Genomic DNA, 20,004 nt, shown 5'->3' with positions numbered 1-20,004 from the left:
GGGGGAGAATGATGGATCAAAGACTGGAGTTAGTGAAATCCCTGGGGAGGTTGTAGGGGAGGAGAGAGGTCCTGGGAACAGAGCCCTACAGAGGCCTCAGGTGGCCAGCTTGTCCTGGTTTGCCTAGAACTTTCCTGATTCACAAATTAAAGTCCAGCTTCTTAGGAACCCCTTGGTTCCAGGAAAACTGAGGTGGTTGTTCAACCGAAGAAGGTAGAAGCAAGGGGAGAACTGGCTTGAGAAAACCTAAAACTTCCTCCCAGAAGCCATGGGACAGACTTCTCTAGTAGGGCAGATCTCCTTCTCTCGCTCCAAGACCAGTTTGGTTTTGACCTTCTGAGCCCTAAAAGCCTGAGTCACCTCTGAGCCCCTTGCCCAGCAAGCCCTCCGTCACTTCCTGTTGAGCAAGGCAAATGGTTTGGTGCTTGGGGCTTGGGGCTTGGTCCTTGGCCCAGAGCAACTGGAGAAAGTATGAATGGATCCTTAGATTCTGGAGGCTGGGGGCGGAAGCAGAGCTCTGGAGAAAGAGTTCCCAGTCAGCAGCCATTTACTGCTTGTTTCAAGGTAACACCTAAAAGTAAGAACTCAGCAGCTACTGTGGCTGAGGAAACAGGAAGGTGCCTCTCCTCTTGTAAACAAAACTGGCCAAGATTGCTAGCACTTGTAAACGGTCAGCTCTTACCAACAGGGACTGAGTTGTGTTCATGACTACATTTCAGTGGAGGGAAGTGTTTGCTGGGTGCATAGGAACACAGAAGAAAATATCCAAGAGGAGGATTCTCAAGCCTCCTTTTTAACTTGGCAGTGGAGCAAGTCCTGACCCAGTCCTGACCTCCGTGGAGCCCTGATTATTGAAAGGTGCAAATAAGGTGATAAATGAGGAACCATCTTGTAAATCTGGGAGGATTATATAAACCCAAGTCTGAGTCTCACTTAAGATAAAGAGGTTCAATATTTGTCCATAGAAAGCATGGTTGTCCTCAGAGAATTTATGGCCTACCAAGCATATGGCAACATGTAAACTGATCTCATGATAAGACGTTAACTATGTTTGCAGTGTAGAAGGAAGGAAGCAGGATCTAAGGAAGAAGAAACAAATGCCGTGTTAACTCCCTGACTCTAAGGCCCCTTCCAGCTCTCTATCTCTTGCTGCATGTGTCTGCCTTCTTCATGAGAATGGAGAGAGACGCCCCCATTCCTCCACGCCAGAGGGTGACGCAGTGTTTCCGGCCGCCTCACTTTTACCCAGAGACCTGTTTGGAAAGATGAGGTCACGAATGTGGCAAGCTTGGATGTAGATGTTTTGCTTAGAAATTTAATTCAGTAAATATTTAGAGGAATAACTAATGATAGTGATGGAGGGCCTCTAACCTAACACTGGAGAGGCTGAGGCAAGAGAATCACCAGTTCAGGGCCAGTCTGGGGCTACACAGTGAGACTCTATTTCAAATAGACAAAGAAAGAAAGAAAGAAAGAAAGAAAGAAAGAAAGAAAGAAGTATTTATAGAGTTCTATTCAAAGCCTTTCTTTCTTTCTTTCTTTCTTTCTTTCTTTCTTTCTTTCTTTCTTTCTTTCTTTCTTTCTTTCTTTCTTTCCGGTCCTGTATGCTTATGTTAGGTATAAGTGCAATAATGTTTCCTTTCCTCGGAAAGGAAAACATTAATATTTGGAATAGACTTTATAGTTCATGGAGGGTAGAGCCATGAACTAGACAGACTGACAAGACAGAGGGTGTTATGGTTTGTGTCTGGATGTCCCCCCAAATTCTCATGCAGTCATGGGGCGGGCTTCTAGAGTTTATGATTGATCCATGGTCCACTGTTGGAATTATGGGTGTGAGTGCTACACCTGCCCTGGGGTGGAGAGTTTGCTTACAGTGTAAGGGAGGGAAAGAGGCTGCTTGCCACTGCTCCTCCCTTTTGCTCTTGTTGTTTTTGCTGGTTTTTTTTGCAGCCATGAACTGTTGCCCTCTGCCATGTGCCACTCTGCCTTGGAGCCAGCCAAGTATGGACTGAAACCTCCACAGACTGTGAGCTAAATAAACCTTTCCTTCCTTAATTTTGGATGTCGGGTATTTTGTCCCAGCAAGCAGAGAAAAGTAACTAAGGCAGAAGGAAACTTGAAGCTTCAGGGTGTAGTAGAATGAGGGAGAGTGGCGTTTGCAGAAACAGCAGCAGCACTTCCTGCTGAGAGCCCACTTGGGAAGGCGGGGAACGTACCGGAACTTTCCCATTAAAATATGAGTTCCTTTTAGTCTAAAAGGCATCTATGTTTCTTAAGGAGTTTAGGGGTTTAAATGGAGAAACGGTTCACCCGAGGACTTGAGCAGACAACCTGGTACTGAAGCCACTGAAGACCCAAGTCTTTTTCGACATGAAGACCAGCTGTGCTGGGGAGAGGCACCTGCTACTGCTTAGCATGAGCTCCTGGCTCTGTAGGATAGGCAAGGTGATGCTGCGGTAAGAGTGAACCTCTAAATCACAGTGGCTCAATGCAGTTAACATGTATCCACGCTCAAGCTAAGTGTCCAATGGAGATAAGCATAGGTGGGGCAGAGGGCTCTGCTCCATATAATTTCTTAGGAACCCCGGTTAAAGGAAGTTCTACCATCTTGGATTGTTGCCATCTCTTCATCTGGTTGCCAAGGCTGCTGCTATATCAGGGGAAGAAAATTACAGGGTGTTTATAACAGCAAAGACTATGAGTGGCTTCTATCACTTCCACCAAGGCCTAGCTTGCTAAAACCTAGCTGTAAGTGACATAAACAATTGATATATCATCTTCTTTTCTGCCCTGAAAGAGGAAATGTGAAATAGTATTTGGTAAACAGAGACTATTGAATGAACTATGGCCTATGATCTAAGTACTCTTCCTCCATTGATAATGGCTAACACTTAGACTTTGCTAAGTCTTACAATAATCCTGTGAGGCCGGGCACGGTGGCATACACTCATAATCCTAGCACTTGGGAGGCTGAGGCAGGAGGATCACTGTAAGTTCAAGACCAGCTTGGACTACATAGTGAGTTCAAGGTCAGCCTGAACTGTAGAGTGAGACCCTGTCTAAAAATAATCCTATAGGATAGCCTTTATTACCACCATCTCCACTTTATAGATGAGAAAAGTGAGGCAAAGAAAAATGAAATACTGAATTAAGGTCCCACAGCTAGTAAGAGTACAGCAAGGATTCAAACTCAAGTAGCTCTTATCCAGAGTTCTTCCTCCTGATCGTGGTGTTATACTTCCCTGTCATAGACTTAGGTAAATGGGAGTTATATCATGATGCCATGCATTCTGAACCTCCTTCACTGAGGTACAGAAAGCTGCTAGTGCCAGGCATGGTGACACATATCTACAGTCCCAGCACTCAGGAGGCTGAGGCAGGAGGATCGCTGTAATTTGGAGGCTAGTTTGGCTATATAGTGGGTTCAAGACCAGCCTGAACTACATAGCAAGTCTCAAGAAGAAAAGAAAACACTTCTAGCATTGGTGTTAGATTGATTTGGTGTTGAATGGTGTTTGAATCTCATCAATTCACCTTGCCAGTATTCTTTTTGTTTTGTTTTATTTTTCAGACAGGGCATTGCTAAGTAGTCTAGGCTGGCCTTGAGCTCACCATGTAGTCCAGACTAGTCTCAAACTCACGGAAATCCTCCTGCCTCAGCCTCCTGAGTGCTGGGATTATGGGTGTGTGCCACCACCAGCGGCCTAATATTCATTCTCATAGCATCACTTGTGTAAATATATTCACAATGCTCTTGACCTGCTTATCTTGGTATCCCGTCTGTTCAAAGGACTGTGGAGGAGAGCTGGATTGTGTATAAGCTACATGTGCAGATGCTGTTTCTAAATACAACCCATCTTGCCTAGGCATCGGCAGTCATCAGAAGCACTGTGTCCTCTATTTCCATCCTGGGGTGAGGCATTCGGGTTCCCCTGTCCTTAACTGCTCCCCAGCACAAGTTCTTCTCATTCTTTGGGAACAGAAGTGAAGGGAGCTGCATCTGCCTCCTAAATCAATGGAATGGGACAGATTCTGTACAGACGAGACGTGGAAGAGGCATTGGCTGCTGGCCCGGTGCATGGCTGAGTAATGGATCTACTGGGATCCCAGGTTATCTCAAGCTTTGGAGTTCTTCCAGTTTCTTTTTGTAACCATGTGTCCAAGGTCAGAGTAGCCTGGAAACAACATAAGGGCTACAGTTTCAATAATATCCAGTCTTAGCCGGGTGTGGGGGCACACACCTGTAATCCCAGCACTCGGGAGGCTGAGGCAGGAGGATCATTGTGAGTTGAGATCAGCCTGGGCTATAAAGTGAGCTCAGCCTGAACTGCATAGAGAGACCCTGTCTCAAAAGAACACCCCCCCCCAAAAACCAATAATAATAATAATAATAATAATATCCAATCTTGAAACCTAACATGGGCAGGGATTTTATTCATTTTGGTCACTGCTTTCAAGAGGGTATCTAGAATCATGTCTGAAATACAGTAGACATGCCATAGATATTTGTTGAGTGAATTTGTTGACTAGATTCTGATCCTCTTTGGGGGCCCTACTGTTTAGCAGTAGATCATTGAATTTAGAAGTAAAGTGCTCAGCATGCTGGCACACGCCTGTAATCCCAGCACTCGGGAGGCTGAGGCAGGAGGATTGTTGTGAGTTGGAGAACAGCCTGGGCTACAAAGTGAGCTCAAGGCCAGCCTGAACTGCGTAGTGAGACCCTGTCCCAAAAAAAGACAAAAGAAGAAAAAAGAATTAAAAAGCCTTGGGTTAGTAGGGCTTCAGAGCTGTGCAACCCTTGTAAGTTATTTGTCTCTCTGACTTCCTCCTCTCTCCCTGGTAAAATGAGGCTGTTGTCACCCACCCATGGGATTGCTGTGAGAATTAAATGGTAAGTGATGTCAACTGCTCAGCGAGTTGCAGTAACTATGGCTTTCGTTTGTATAAGAAAAATCCGGGAAGATTTAGTTCCTCCTCACGATTCCCCCCAGGCATTTCTGCAGGTTTGCAGGGATGAACCAGGTATGTCTGCTAGCAAGTCTTCTCCGCTACTGAATTTTACGCTTGCCTTGGATTCCTGGCCGAAGTCCTTCTCTGCTTTCACTCCTCTGGTGCTGTCTGGTGCTGAGCTCTTTATTACCGTTCTGCGGTGCCCACCATGTAGGGCGCTAACGTCTTGAGCTCTCGCGGTGCCATCTCCTTCTCCACCGACTGCTTCTGCTACTCGCTGAAGCTTTAGACACTCATGGTGCGACCATCGCCCCGTGATGCCTTCCAGGGCCTCTCTGCTGGGCATCTCTCAGAGCCCCGTGAGACTCCACCTACCGAAGCAGGAAGATTCCTAGGCTGCTCTTATTACGCGTGGCTCGCAGGGCTCTGTAAAATCATGAGCATTCCCGGTCCACATTTGCTTCCACCTGTTCTCACAGTACTGATGGCATACCCCTCGTACTGCACAGAAATGTTGTTTGTTTGTCTTTTTGAGAGAGGGTTTCACATGCAGTTCAGGCTGGCCTTGAACTCACTTTGTAGCCAAGGCTGGCCTTGAACTCACAGTGATCCTCCTGCCTCAGCCTCCCGAGTGCTGGGATTATAGATGTGCACCACCAGGTCTGGCCTTTGCACAGAAATTTTGTACGGCTGTGCCTGCGTCAGCGCTCCACCACTCAAGCCCACTGTCTTTCCCAGGTGACCAGGGTGTGATCACAGGGCACAGGAGGAGAACGACCACAGAGGCGCCCGCCAACTGTCACTCAAAACCACTCTTTCACACGGAGGTCAAGGGGTTGGTCAAGAACAGCAGCTTGTGGTTGTCAGTTTCCCTACCTCTTGGAAAGAGTTTTTCCATGCTGGCACCTACCTCTTCCCACAGATGTTCCCTGACAGGATTTCCCTCCAGCCTTCTATCTAAGACAGGGCCAAGCAGAGCTTTGACTCACCTCACTCACCACGTAGGTTACAGGCTTGTTGACTTGCCTCACAGAAGAAGAGTTTTCAGGACACATAGGTAAGAGGCATAATGAGGTTTATTGGGCAAAATTTTAAAAGTACACACTTAAAGAAATAGAGTGAGGCCCCTCTGGAGGCAAAGGCCTTGAGGCCTTGAACTGAACCTATTTATGGGGACTTGAAGTACCCCTAAAATGTGGGTGTTTTGGTACTGGGAGTCAAACACACAACCTCACCCTTGCCAGGCAGGCACTGTGCTGCTGAGCTGTATCTCTGGCCCCCTAAAATGGGTTTTCTAAGACGTGTCCTCTGTTGGGTTCGCCCACTTGGCGAGCTCCATTTGCATGTGTTGGAAGCTGAGCTATGCCTTCCTCTTAATTGTGGGGCTTCCTGAGGCTGGGGTTTTGTAGGAAGGGACACAATTTACAGCTGAAAGGCACAGGCTCCAGCCCAGTTTACAGGCTTATTATCCTTAAGGCCCTTTGGAATTCTTCCTGGAAGGGGAAAAAATGTTGAATAACTTTTATGTCCTAAAGCTGCAGTCTTTCTTAAAAAGTGTAATTTTAAAATTATAATTTTCAGCTGGGGGTGGTGGTACATGCCTGTAATCCTAGCACTTGGTAGGCAGAAGCAGGAGGATCACCCTGAATTCAAGGCCAGCCTGGACTACATAGTGAGACCCTGTCTCAAAAAACAAAAAACCAAAAACAAACAAAAGCATATATATATAAAATTTTCCTTGTCTCCTTTCTACCTATCTTTATTTCTTATATCCTAACTCAAGACCAGACATATAACTCGCTGTGTTGTCCAGTCTGGGTTTAAACTCACTATGTACCATAGGCTGGTCCCAAACTTGTGATCACCCTACCTCAGCCTACCAAGTGCTGGGATTATAAGTGTGTACCGCTGCACCCTGCCGAAAGTCAAAACTGAAAAAGGGTTGGGAATGTAGCTCAGCATGAGGGCTCCAGGTTCAATCCCCATTACTACAGGAAGCGGGGAAAGAATTAGATAGTAAAACTTAGCAGCATTAACTTTTTGAGGCCTTTGGGAGCCAATCAATAGAAATTTAATACTGGATTATAAAATAAAGGTCTTCTCCGACACATACTAGAAAAGCAACACTGAGATGATTCGGTGAAAGGCAGCAGTGAAAAGTGCTGGCCTTTCAGAATAGATGGGAGAAAAATCATGCAGAAGCCAGGAATAAAGGGTCTGTCTGGAGCAGGACGTCTGATAAAGCTTGGAAACTCAGAAGACGTGGAGGAGGACCCTCCTGAGACAGTTTAATAAAATGACAAGCACAATTGCAGGGCCAGGCTTGTGCTAGGAGTCTGACCGACCCCGCCTGCCTCTAATCTGCAAACAGCCCCAGGTTACAGGAAAGAAGGGCTGCCCACACCCACTCCCTCCCCCGCTCAGGCAGCAGGGCCTCCGAGCAGAAGAGGCTTCGCCCTCTGAGCGAGCTTAGAACTCCGCTGGGTGGCTTTTTGTGGTTGCAAGGCTGGGGCTGTCACCAGGGAGTCCACAAAGCACTCCACCACTGAGCTACATCTGCAGCCCTGCGCTGGGTGCTTTTAAAGCTTTAGCAGAGTCTTTGGACTTGATCAGAAGAACAATGGTGGCAGTAGGGCCTGGAGCGTTATATTATGCAGTTACTACAGGAAGAATCTGTTACTCCTCTAGAGGTGTGGACAGAGAAGGAAGAGAAAAGGAAGGAAAAAAAAGAAGCGTCTGAGAGCATGGGGGGAAAGACCGTGGCCCAGACCTGGGGAATATGCCCGCTGACAGAGAGACTGAGAGAGCGAGTTCCCATTTTTAAGTACGCTTGGCTGGATGCATATCCCTCCATGCTCCATGCAAAGGCCGAGGTGAGTTTTTATTAAAATTAAGGGCCGTGTCTCTACGACTGGGCTGACGTGGCAAAGTGCAGGGGGTGCTGAGTCAATATTCTGGAATTTGAATAATCCTGGGGAAATTGCTCTGAGCCAGCGAGGCCTTTCACATCTCTTGAAAGTTTTCAGAAACCCCAGAGAGGGGATTGAGTTGCCTGTACCACAGGGTGGGCCTCTGAGCACATCTTACCTAAGAATTACACAGCAGGAAGCCCCTTCACCTGACCTGCGCTTACCCCTGTGATTGCATGGTACGTCGGGTTTTGAACCAAGCCTGTCATTTGGCATAACGTTTATAAACATTTCCGATGCCATTAGAATATCTTTGTTCCATTAGGATATAGTGAACCTTAAAATTTTCTTAATTCTATAAAATTGGACATTCTGGCCATGTCTGGCCTTGTTTTTTTTGTTTTGTGTCAATTTTTTTTTTGCAACTACAATGGCCACTATGATAAACATCTGTGCAATAAATTTTTACTGGGGAACAGTTATCTATCCCAGGCTGATTAGGATTCGCGATTGTCTCTCCTGAGAGGGTAAATGTACAGGGCCCAGACCATATGTGAAAACTGAACTTCGACCTGCAACTTCTATAGTAAGCAGTCCAGGAAGCCAAACCACAACCTCGGTAAGCAATCAGCGTCCCTGAGAAAATGGTCTGACGTGGTCAGTCGTTGGCAGCGTCCCTAACTTTTGCTGCTCCTTCCAGCTCAGGACCAATCAGAGAGAGCCAAATGTGCTTTCCAAACCAATCACGCAGGGTGCCCTGCTTCTACTTAGCCCGCCACCAACTTCCCCATGCCAACAAGCCTCCAATCAGCACACGCGAAGAAATCTTTTCTTTTTTCCTCGCTATAAAACTTTCCCACTTTTCTGTCCCCTTTTTGAGCATCTGTCAAAAGCAAATGATGGTGGCTGACTGCTCTGCTGGGTCAGGCCCTGCATATATCACTCTGCCTGTCCCACCTTGGTGGTCTTTTTTTACAAGCACTCCCAGTAGGCTTTATCTCAGGTTAACTGGGTAGATACAGAATCCAAAGGAATGTCACAGGCCAACTCTGCTCCAGAGCTTTTCCTACTGTGAGCCCTTAGAAAATACTTGGTATTTGTAGAAAGACACCCAGGGGAGAAATGCAGCCTCCACATACCATGAATACCTACCACACAAGGCCCTGGGCCCCTGTCTTCCTGGACCACTTGCCTGTATGCTAACTGCAGCAGGAGAAGCAGGAAGCCACAACAACTGAATCAGCTGCTGAGTTCAAATTGCGCCAGTCCATCTTGCAGCAGTGTGGCCAGCCCTGGTGCTGCGCCAGTTACCACCATAAGTAGCCGAGTCCCTTTTCAAAACATGCCCCAACAATCTGCAGCAGGGCCAGCCAGGCGTCACAGCACTCCGACACAATTGTCAGCGCAAAGAAATGTGCGCCAGTGAGTTGTCTGGGTTCCAGTTTAGCTGTCACCTCCGTGACAGCCTGAAGGTTAAACTTTTGTGGACATCATCACTTCTGAAGGATTCAAGGGCTAAGGAGATGGCAAAAGGCCCTGGGGTGGGAGGGACCAGGGAGGAATTCATTCAGACCGAAACTGGGGTGGTTTTCTGTGGTGTTATTCCTGGACAACCACAACTAGAGCTGTGGGCAATTCTGCCAACTCAGCCATCCGTGAGGCAGGTGTAGTTTTTGCCTGGATCTCTGTGCGCATGTGTTCTGTGGTACTGGGGATTGAACCCAGGATCTTCACACTGAGCTACATCCCCAGCCCTTTTTATTTTTTATTTTGAGACAGGGTCTTGCTCAATTCCCCAGGCGGGGCTCCAACTTTCTATTCTTCTGCCTCAGCCTTTCAGAGTGCTGAGGTTTTAAAGCCTCAGGACCGGGATTCACACCCCGGAGAGCTACAAGGAAATGGACAAATGTTTTCCTGCAACTTACTGTGTTTCTAGAATTGGGGCTCTTTGATGGTTTGAAAATGTCGTTGAGGTGTTTAACTCCTCCGAGGACACACGACCAGCACCCACCTCTGTCTTATTGCAGCTCTTTTGCTAAGGCTGTCCTCATTGCCAGGGTAAATGCCTAGGTTCTTGGGTCCTACAGAAAATTCTGAAAAACTTCTGGTAAATCTCTGAAGCTATGCTGCCTCACCCTGAAACAAGCAGTTGATGTCTGCTAAGCAGTATTCACAAAACGCTCGGCGTAAGCTCTGCAGACCTTCTAGGTTGGTGTCACTATTGTCATTATCTCCCCTCTGAGGCTCAGAAAATTTAAGTGACTTAGCCGAGCTCCCACAACTGGGAAGGTGGACAGACAGGGCTCTTTTGACAAAATGCACAGTGGCTACTTTGACTTGGAAGTCGTTAGTGGTGGGGAGGTAGAATATGCAACTCTTGAAAGAGCTGGAAGTGTTTGCCTTTGGAGGCAAACTGATACCGCAGAGGCTCATACTGTGGAGGGCAGTGGGTTTGAGGGCTCACAAGGCTCAGGACTGGAAATAGCCTCTGAGTTAGTAATCTTCAAGGCCCAGACAGGGAGGGCCTAGATGAACAACCCTTTGGGTATTTTAGTAGAACCAAAAGCAGGAAGTACAAGGAGTAGGCTGCTTGCTGGGGCAGCCCCTAACATGCACTTGAACTGTACATAATGAGCTGGTCATTTCCTGGAGATAAGGAAACATTTAAGAAAAATGCGCCAGAGCCAGGCGTGTTGGCTCACATCTGTAATCCCAGCTCTCCACGGAGGCTGAGGCAGGAGGGTAGCAAATTTAAGGCCAGCTTGTGAAATTCAGCAGGGCCCTGTCTAAATAAATAAATAAATAAGCTGGGACATAGTGACAGAGTACTTGTGTAGCATGTGTCAGGCCTTGATTCAATTTGCACTATAGGAAAGAAAGGAAGAAAGAAAGAAAGAGAGAGAGAGAAAAGAGAGAGAAAGATGGTCTCTCACTCCCAGGTACCAACTAACACAAGCAGCTGCACAGACAGAAACAAATGAGCTTCTATAGATGGAATCATTTGTTTGAATACAGGTTAATTTTGGCTTCTCTTTCCTTCTCGTTACCCAGGTTGGGCAGCTAGCACTTTAGCCTTTCCCTAAGGGCGCTAAGTAGGAGACCCTGGAAGATCAACCACGTAGGGACCAGGGAAGATCACAGGGCAAGCTTATAAATCTGGACAAATCAAGGAAGAATTCAGGCTGGGGGCAGCAGGTGGGGCGGTGCACACTCCTAGTCCTAGCTCCTCAGGAGGCCACGGAGGGGACAGTCCCTGAAGATGCCAGGCCTGCGGGTGTGGCTCAGCGTCTGCCTAGCACGCTGAGGCAGTGGGTTCCAAGAGCAACATAACGACAAAGAAAAACAAAACAAAACACGGTGAGACTCGAATCCAAAATAAACAAACAAACGAGAAAAGGAATTCAGGGCTCAAGCGAGGCTGGAAAGGTGAGGAGCCTGCAGATCTAGGAGAGAAGGACGCTTTTCTGCAAACAGTTCTCTCGCCTGTCCTTCCATGCTCCACTGGAATGAGACCAACTGATTGATAATGAATCTCATCCGCCAGCCCAAGTGGGGATGAACCGAGGAGCAGGGGCCTGGCTGTGTGCAGGGGCCCATGGAGGGCCTGGCTTGCTTGGTTGCCGTTCCCTACTCCAGCCTAGCAGCCTCCACCCTGGAGAACTTAGTGCTTCCACGGGCAGGGAGGGAAGAGACCCTGCCCAGCTCCTCTCTGTCCTCCAGCACCTCCGCAGCTTCTCACACTGGGCAGCCGGCTGGGATAAGGAATGCACGCTGTTGACTCCAGACTTCTCTCTGACTGAGTTGTCCGGGATACCTAACTAAGCACTCTCCCAACTGTAAGAGAACAAAGAGCTGGACGTGCCGCAGGCCGTTCTTCTGGTTTTCTTGTTCCCTGGTCCTGTCCTCCACCAGCTCCCCAGCCAGGATGGACCCCAGGAGCGATAGCTTCCTGCTGTGAAAGCAGCCTCGGGGACCAGGGCGGTGGCGATCTCAGGCCTCACAGGGTTGGCTCACTGCTTCAGCCACAGCTCGGAGGGCTGAGCTCAGGACGTTTGGGCAGGGACTGAGTTTTGACCTGGAGACCTCTGAAATCTTATCAAGGGGACCAGAAAACACAAATGGAAAAAAAAAAAAAAAATCAATGATCAATGTAGTTTTTTGGTACTGGGAATTGAACTCACGACCTCATGCTTGCCAGGCAGGCACTGTGCTGCTGAGCTATATCTCTGGCCAATGTAGGTTTTTTTGAGTTCAGAAGTGAATCTTGGGCTCTACCAGAGGCAAGACATGGGTAAGCTTTCGAGCAATTTACTTTGGTCTGGGAAAACCAGTGCAAGGGCTCATTTCATTATGTAAATGTAAATACGTGGTGGCTCGAAGAGAAGTGTGAGCTGGGACAAGGTGAGCAGGTGTGTCCATGTTGGAGTCATATAGATCTCTGCTGTTTCCTGAGGGAAACCTGGGTTTTTCAAGAAAGGATTTGGCCTATGACAGGCTGACGCCCCACTGACTGCTTTTAGAGCTCACCTTAGATGGAAGAACTGCTTTGACAGAGGCTTTATGGGGACCCTGGGCATGAGCAACAGAGAGTAGGGGAGAGTCTGTCCCTACGGACTGCTCTGAGAGTCCCAAGAAAGATCCCCTTGGCTAGAATATTGCTGCTTCCATGATGGGCGCCTTCAGCAGTAAGACCCTTCTGCATGGCTTCTTTACAGCCAAACATTCACTGGGTGATGCTCAGGTATTTGTAGCAAGAGGGAGTGAATAAAATTTATAGGTTCTAAGTTCTTGAATAAAAAAAAATTTTTTTACTAACCTCTGGATGAAATTTAGCATTTCCCTGAACAATGATGTAAGCAATAAATTGCAGCAGTACCAGAACTTGTGACTTTGTCACCAATAGAAATCATAGATATGACCTATCATTTTACAGTTGCTGTTAGTTTGAAATGTTGTTTATGCGCATGACTGCTTCCACATTAGACCTGCTGTTAGACCTGCTAGTAGAACCTGCAGGATTAAAACAAATTTCTAGTTGGGGCCAGGTGGTAGAGTTCTTTGCAGGTGGCTTGCACCGGTCCTGACTGAATCCTGAATCCTTGGCTTAGGCCATCTGGAAGGATGTGGGGTAAATGACTGGGCAAAGCAGAAGCTTCCTTCATGGGGTTTCCAACTAATGCACGGGTCTTGAACACAACTCATTTTACCAGTGGAAACTAATATCGAATGCTCTATGCTAATGAATAAGCCCTCCGGTATTAATATGAAATAAAGATAGTTGAAGTCATGGTGGTATCACTCTTTGGTTAGATCTTTTTTTGCCTAGAGTTCTGCTTAGAGCCTTTCAGCTTCTATTAATCTCTGAAGAGCTCATGCCTTTTAGAGGACTCCAAATGTTAATTAGCAGTTCTCAGGGGTAGACGGCATAGATGGCATGTGTATCACACTGTGTTGAAATATTTTGAAGTAAATGATAAAAATAGAGCACACATTAAGGCTGACCCAGAGGGTTGGTAATAAGAATTGTAGATTATCAGGTACCCAATGAATCCTTGTGATTCTTTGGGGTAGTTAAGTTTCTCTCTGAATGGATGGTTGAGACCGCTTAGAAGCCAGCACCGGGCATATAGGCTCATATGGACTCATACACTGCTGGACTTCTTGGTCAAGGGTAGACGGATAGAGTGACCTGGCCAGCTGTCTAATGCCAGGTCATTAAAGGAGTTTCCTGAAGCAGGAGCCCACCGCTGCATCCCTCTGCCCTTTCTGTGGGAAGAAGCCTGTTTTGGACAGCGAGCCATCAGGTAAGGGCTGAATGGCTGCCTGGGCTGTGCACCAGTCAGAGGTGGGGACCCCGCTAGAGCGCACCCAGGCAGTGAACTCGAGAGCAGGGGGCGCTAATCCTCACCCCCTGGTATCATTTTCAAATGTTCAAAGCCCTTTAGCAACTGGAGATCCGGGATTCAGTTTTCTTCCTTTTCGAAACTGAACTACCTTTTGGCCAGAAAGGATGAAGTTATTTAAGACCTTAGCATTATTAATTCAAGAATAAACCATGGTAATTTGGTCCAGTTTCCCCATTTGAAAGATGAGGGAACAAAGGCCAAGAGATAGCTGCTTCATGGCTGCGCAGTAGGTGCGCTGCCCCGTCTGGGAGGGTCTTCCTTCAACACACAGGCGTGGTCCTGCTGAGATGCCGGTGGGAGGTGATGAAATTGGAACTTCGAAGTGCGCCTGTAGTCTATATACTAGTGATAACCATTCAGAAAATGAAACAGGGAAAACAGCTCTCTTATAGCAGCAGCAAAAATGATTGATTTCCCTGGGTTGATTTCTTTTTCACATCATGCACAAAAATAAATTCTGGATGGATTAAAGATATAAAATTTTAAAAAAGGTGGCCTCGGGTAGACACTTGCCTAGGATATGTGGGGTGCTAGATTCAACTGCTCAGCACTGCCAAAAAAAAAAGCTGGAAAGAAAAATAAGATATCACTTTATGTCTTTATGAGAAAGAATGAACAAAGGTCAGTGATAAGCAAGAGACTGAGAGACTGTTGACGGCATATATAACAAGCAGAGTGTTAATATCTACACGGCAGGGCTGGGCGTGGTAGCAAAAACCTGCGATCCAGATCTTGGGAGGCTGAGATAGGAGGATCTTGAGTTTGAGTCTGGATTACACAGCAAGTTCAAGGCCAGCCTAAAGTACATAGTGAGATCCTGCTTCAAAACAAACATATAATATGTAAACTTTTTCAACTAATAAAAAACCAAAGATAATTCAATAAAAAAAAATGGACAACATAGTGTATATGACTAGCCAATCACATCAAAAATACAAAATCCCAAGCCAGGAGTGGTGGCGTTAGTCTTAGCAGTCAGATGGCTAAGAAGATGGCTGTGGGTTCGAGGCCAGCCTGGGTTACCTAGTAAGTTCAAGTCAGCCTGATCTACATAGCGAGACCCTGTCTCCACACACACAAAAAAAATTCATTGAGCATATGAACAGATGATTTTAGAAAAATAAATTTTACTTGTGATTTTGAAACTACACTCAACCTCAGAACCATCTGGTTTAAATTCATAACAAAGGGATGGTTTTCAAGGGAACAGACTTTCCAGAAAATGGGAAAGGGACAGGCAAAACTATTGTTTAGCAACACCTGTCCCTGCTAAATTTGTTTCAAGAACCCAGAGAGCGCTAGGTGCCCAGTCTTCCTCAGACAGAAATATGGCTTGTGTGCAGCTAGGTCTTGTGAAAAGGGGAGATACCTGTGGGGCATGGTAGTGCGTGCCTATGATCACAGCTCTCGGGAGGCTGAAACAGAAGAGTCTAGAATTCCAGGCCCTTTTGGTCTACATAGCAAGACCTTGTCTTAAAAAATAAAAAGAGAGAGATACAACCAGCCCTAAGTATAGTAAGGTTAAGGCGTAGCGAGCCTTGGGCTTTTCCCTGTGTGCACCACGTCCCCCACTGGGGCCCGGTACGCAGGGAAGGTTGCATGGAGATATTCACTTTTGCTCTGCACAGCCACCTCGCTACTGCTGGGATTGTATACTGTCAGCTGTTAAATCCAGAGCTGATGTTTTTTCGCACTGGGAGTGCTTGTGTGTGCAGGCTTTCTTCCCATCAACCCTAACCACCTGGAAGGCTGCAATGTTTAGCCCAATTCATCTAAGAAACGCAAATTAAAATGGAACACAACAAATCAACGGAATACATATGCTTCTGTCTAACTGATCAGCAAAAAATGAAAATGCCTGTGATACAGAGTGTTGGCCAGAGAAGGGGTCAAAGGTCACGGCAACAAACTGTTGGTAAGCATGTTAATAATAAAGCCGCCTTGGGGGTCAGCTTGGCAATCATTTCTAAAAACCTAATATGAAGTTTCTTTGACCCAGCATTTGTAATTCAGGAATATGTGCAGGTATTTAAACCACATGGGTAAAGATTTTATTGGAGTCTTATTTCTATCAAAAATCACCGGGCTGAGGGCGGAGCTCAGTGGTAGAATACAGGCTCACCACGCATGAGGCCTGGTTTCAATTGCCAGCACTAAAAAGAACCCCGCAGACAACTAATTGGGCATTAATAAGAAAATAATGAAGCAAACTAGAGGATGTCCGTGCTGTCTGAGTTTCTGTGCTCCCCAAAGCAGACCTTGTGACTAGGCCCAGTGCGAGATGCATGTAGGGAAGAGCAAATGGGAAGTGACACAGGAAAGAGTTGACAGCCAATAAAGAGTGTGTGACTAAGCTGTAAAGTAGAACAACGAGAGTGTAATCTTTCAGGGAAATTGAAAGCAGCGCAAAGCACACGCCTTCAAATCACTCTAGCCAAGGGCTTGAGAAGTATTTATACTCCCGAATTTTTATTTTTAAGCACACAGAGAGCACTTAGTAATCTTGCCTTACATAGAAATATGCTTGTGTGTATAAAGGTCTTATTAAAGGTGACAAAACCTGCTGGGTATGGTGATGCATGTCTGTGATCACAGCACTGGGGAGGCTGAGGCATGAAGATCATGAGTTCAAGGCCAGCCTGAGCTGCAGAGCAAAACTCTGCCCCCAACCCCCTGCAAAAAGGAACAAAACTCTTTGAGGGCTACATCCTCAGCCCTAAAACCCCTTTTTAAGTTTATTTTGAGCCAGGTTCCTAAATTGCCCAGGTTGGGCTCAAATTTGTGATCCTCCTGCCTCAGCCTCCTGAGTAGCTGGCGTTACAGCCAGGCGCCACTGTACCTAGTTTATATTTCTATGTTTTTGTTTGTTTGTTTGTTAAGAGTATCGCTATGTAGTTCAGGCTGGCGTTGAATTCACTATGTAGCTCAGGCTGGTCATAGCAATCCTCCTGCTTCAGCCTCCTAAATTCTGGGATTACAGGCATACATTACCACAGCTGGCACTTTCTACATTTCTGAGTTACTGGTTAAAGGCTCTCTCCCAGAGGTGTATTAATTCTTGGGTACTTCCAGTCAACTGCCCTTGGGCCAACTGGTTTCAGAGGCACGAAGGATTGTCCTGCAACCTGGAGGCACTGGCCATCAGAAGTCAGCCTTCAGCGTGTGAAGATGAGAGGTCGCTCCCAGGGGACATAAGCAGGATTGACAGTGTCTGCCGTCCATGCTAACAGATCCACGGAAGGCATTAAAAGGGACAAGGCATCTAGATACAATAGGAAACAAGGAACAAATTAATACCTACCAAATGCCTCTGCTTGTGTAACAAAACTGTACATCAAATTGTCCCTAGCGGTTGTGTAACAACATAGGGCCCCCGGTCAGTATACTTCAGTTTGTTAGTTGCCCAGGTAATAGTTCCTGTTCCAGTTCCGGTTGCTTCTGTCTCCTAGAAATGGCTGGTCACTGTGATGTGCATTGTGTAAACCAAGCCCCAACTGACAAGCCATTCTGCCTCTGTACTTCCTGCTTGCTTATCCCATATAAGCCCTGGACCGCCAGAGGTCAGGGCCTGATATTCAGTGCCATCAACATAAATAAATCTGCCTCCAAGTCCTCGGTGTTGTTTTGGTGTTTCTGCTTGCTGTTTTAGTTGTCTCTGAAGAGGAGAGGATGAAGGAGAAGGTAGATTTTCATTTTTTATATTTCTGAGATTTGTTTAGCTTTTACAGCAAGCCTAAAGTTATTTTCAAAATGCGAAGAGGGGCTGGAATCCCTGGGTTCCAGCCTCAGTGCTGGAAAAATGAAAGGTGGGGTGTTGAGTTTAAGATCAAGTTTAATCTCCAGTACAAAAAGAAAGGATGGAGGAAAGTGAGAATACATTTTTCACTTTAGTCACTTAACACATTTTTATCAACTACCTTCTACAAGGCAGGCTTCCATTTTAGATACTTGTAGAAAAGGCCAGGAAATACTTTGCTAACAAGCATAGTGGCAAGTGCCTGTAATCCCAGCATTCGGAAGGCTGAAGCAGGAGGATTGCTGTGAGTCTGAGGCTAGCCTGGGCTCCATTAGGAGACCTTGTCTCAAAAAAACCCTATTAATTCATATTCTATCCTTACTGATCTGAGAGTCACCTTTATATGGTTTGGTAATGGTGAAAGTGCAGCTTTCTTTTTTTCCTTATGAGATATCCACACCATTCCCAAACGTGCACATCAAACCCAGGGCCTTGCACCATTCCCAAAACTTCTGAGGATGAATGTCTACGCTATTTGGAGGTTTCTAGAAACTGGTCCAGTTAAAATGAGAGAAACACAGAACTTCAGAATATGAGTGTAAATGATTTAAAGTTAGAAGCACAGGGCTGGGATATAACTTAGTGGTAGATCATCCAGCACGTGCAAGGCCCTCTGTATGCTCACCAGTACCACAAAAAGAAAAGAAAAAAACACCTGGGTATGGCAGTGCACACCTGTAATCCCAGCACTCAGGAGGCTGAGGCAGGAGGATTGCCATGCATTTGAGGCTAGCTTGGGCTACATGGTGAGTTGAAGACCAGCCTGAACTATATATAGCAAGACCTTCTCTCAAAAAAAAAAAAAAAAAAGACTTAGAAAACACAATGTACATAATAATTTGTGGTTGTTTTCATATATATCCCGAACACTGATAGATAGATAGAAAGGGTGGTGACTTTTTCACTCAGCTGAAAATTCCCCAGATTACTTCACTGGGTTTGGTCATACCTGACAGGAGGGTAGGAGAGGAGCAACGAGCCATCCTGGATATTTCTTTTTTTTTCTACCAGGAATCGAACTCAGGACCTTGCACTTGCCAGGCACATCCTGGCATCCTGGATATTTCCACCTTCACATCCCTAGGTGGAGTCCCTGTATGAAGAGAGATCAGTTTGGCTATTTCAGGATTCAGGGTTATAGACGTGGCGCCAGCTCAGCCCAGCTCTGAGTGTCAACCTTGTGTTCCCGACAACAGCAAGAGAGAAGAAGAAAAGGCTGCTGGGCTTTGTCTGTGTGCACACATGGGGTGTCCTGGGGTCTCGTGACTGCTCAGCACATACGGGGCCACTGAGCTACACACCCAGCCCAAATGGCTTCTGTTTAAACAACTGTTTCCACAGTTCATGAACCTACCAAATGCTCGATTCACACCTCTAGAGGTCCACAGTCCACTTCCTTCCAGAACAGTGGAGCAAAGGGAAGTGGGGCCTGAGAGAAAATGTCCTGGTGGAATGGCACAGATACCGGCCTTGGTTCTGGTCCCGCCCCCGCCATAAGCGCGCTGGCTGCTCTTGGGCAAGTCACTGTTCGGCAGGTATTTCTGGAAGGCTTGAACCTTGAGAAGCATAAAGATGGAAGACACAGTTCCTGCCCTCAGGCAGTGCACAGGAAACTGAGAACTTAGAGGTATCAGTAAATATCTCACAGTGTGATAAACACCAAGACAGAGGTCCCAGGAGAGAAGCTGCGAGGAGAGCTGCCCCGCTCAGCCCGGCGGAGGCGGTCAGGAAGTCTCCTAACTTCCGAGTTTCAGTTTCTCAGCTGTGAAGCGGGCAGCTTGTGCGCATTTGTAAAAGGAACAGATATAAGGGAGCACCTTGCTCCCAGACGATGCGGCCTGTCCCTGGGTCCGTTGCTGGGTGGGAAAGAAATCCCGGTGCCCCTCACCCTGTCCCTACTTGGGACTCTTGGAAGGCTCCTTGCCTCTCTTTGTACCCGGCTCCATCCTCCTCACATGCACTGTGTATCTCTTTGGCCACCACCTGCTCCAGATGTGTCCCCTACCCTGCCTCTGTGCAAGAGACCCAGCCCAGGGCCTTGCTTAGGCTGGCCAAGCGCTCTGCCCTGGAGCTGCACCCCCGCCTTGCCAAGGTACATCTATGTAAACGTGTGACCTTGAGAGAGACGAGATTTGCTGGGCTGATACAAGAGGCAGCTTCTGAGCCAAGGGAGCCCAAGAACACAGAGGAGAGAGAAGGCAGCGGGCCAGGAGAGCTGGCGGAACGTAGACTCCAGAGACATCTCAGGAGTCCGACCCCCAGGGAAACAAAGTGTCTGGCTAGCTCCAGAGGTTCAGGCTTACCTGGCTCTTCATGATGAAGAAAAGCCCGTGCAATGTCTCCTTCTAGGCTAGTTTAGCCAAAGCTCCCCCTCTTTCCCTTTTTATTTGCAGTACTGGAGGTCAAACCCAGGGCCTTGCACATGTTAGGCAATTGCTCT

General features: G+C 46.9%; 1 long non-coding RNA gene across 1 annotated transcript; it reads left to right on the top strand.

Moving 5' to 3' along the window:
* The first annotated feature begins 7,392 nt into the window (after positions 1-7,392).
* On the top strand, positions 7,393-13,157 carry LOC102023244. Its single transcript, XR_263289.2, has 2 exons — positions 7,393-7,826; positions 10,914-13,157. It is a non-coding gene; the product is annotated as an uncharacterized LOC102023244 (long non-coding RNA).
* The last annotated feature ends 6,847 nt before the right edge of the window (positions 13,158-20,004 follow it).

The sequence above is a fragment of the Chinchilla lanigera genome, unplaced genomic scaffold, assembly GCF_000276665.1.
Source record: "Chinchilla lanigera isolate Chin_1 unplaced genomic scaffold, ChiLan1.0 scaffold00065, whole genome shotgun sequence".
Taxonomy (NCBI): Eukaryota; Metazoa; Chordata; class Mammalia; order Rodentia; family Chinchillidae; genus Chinchilla; species Chinchilla lanigera.
This window is presented reverse-complemented; position numbering and strand designations above follow the sequence as displayed.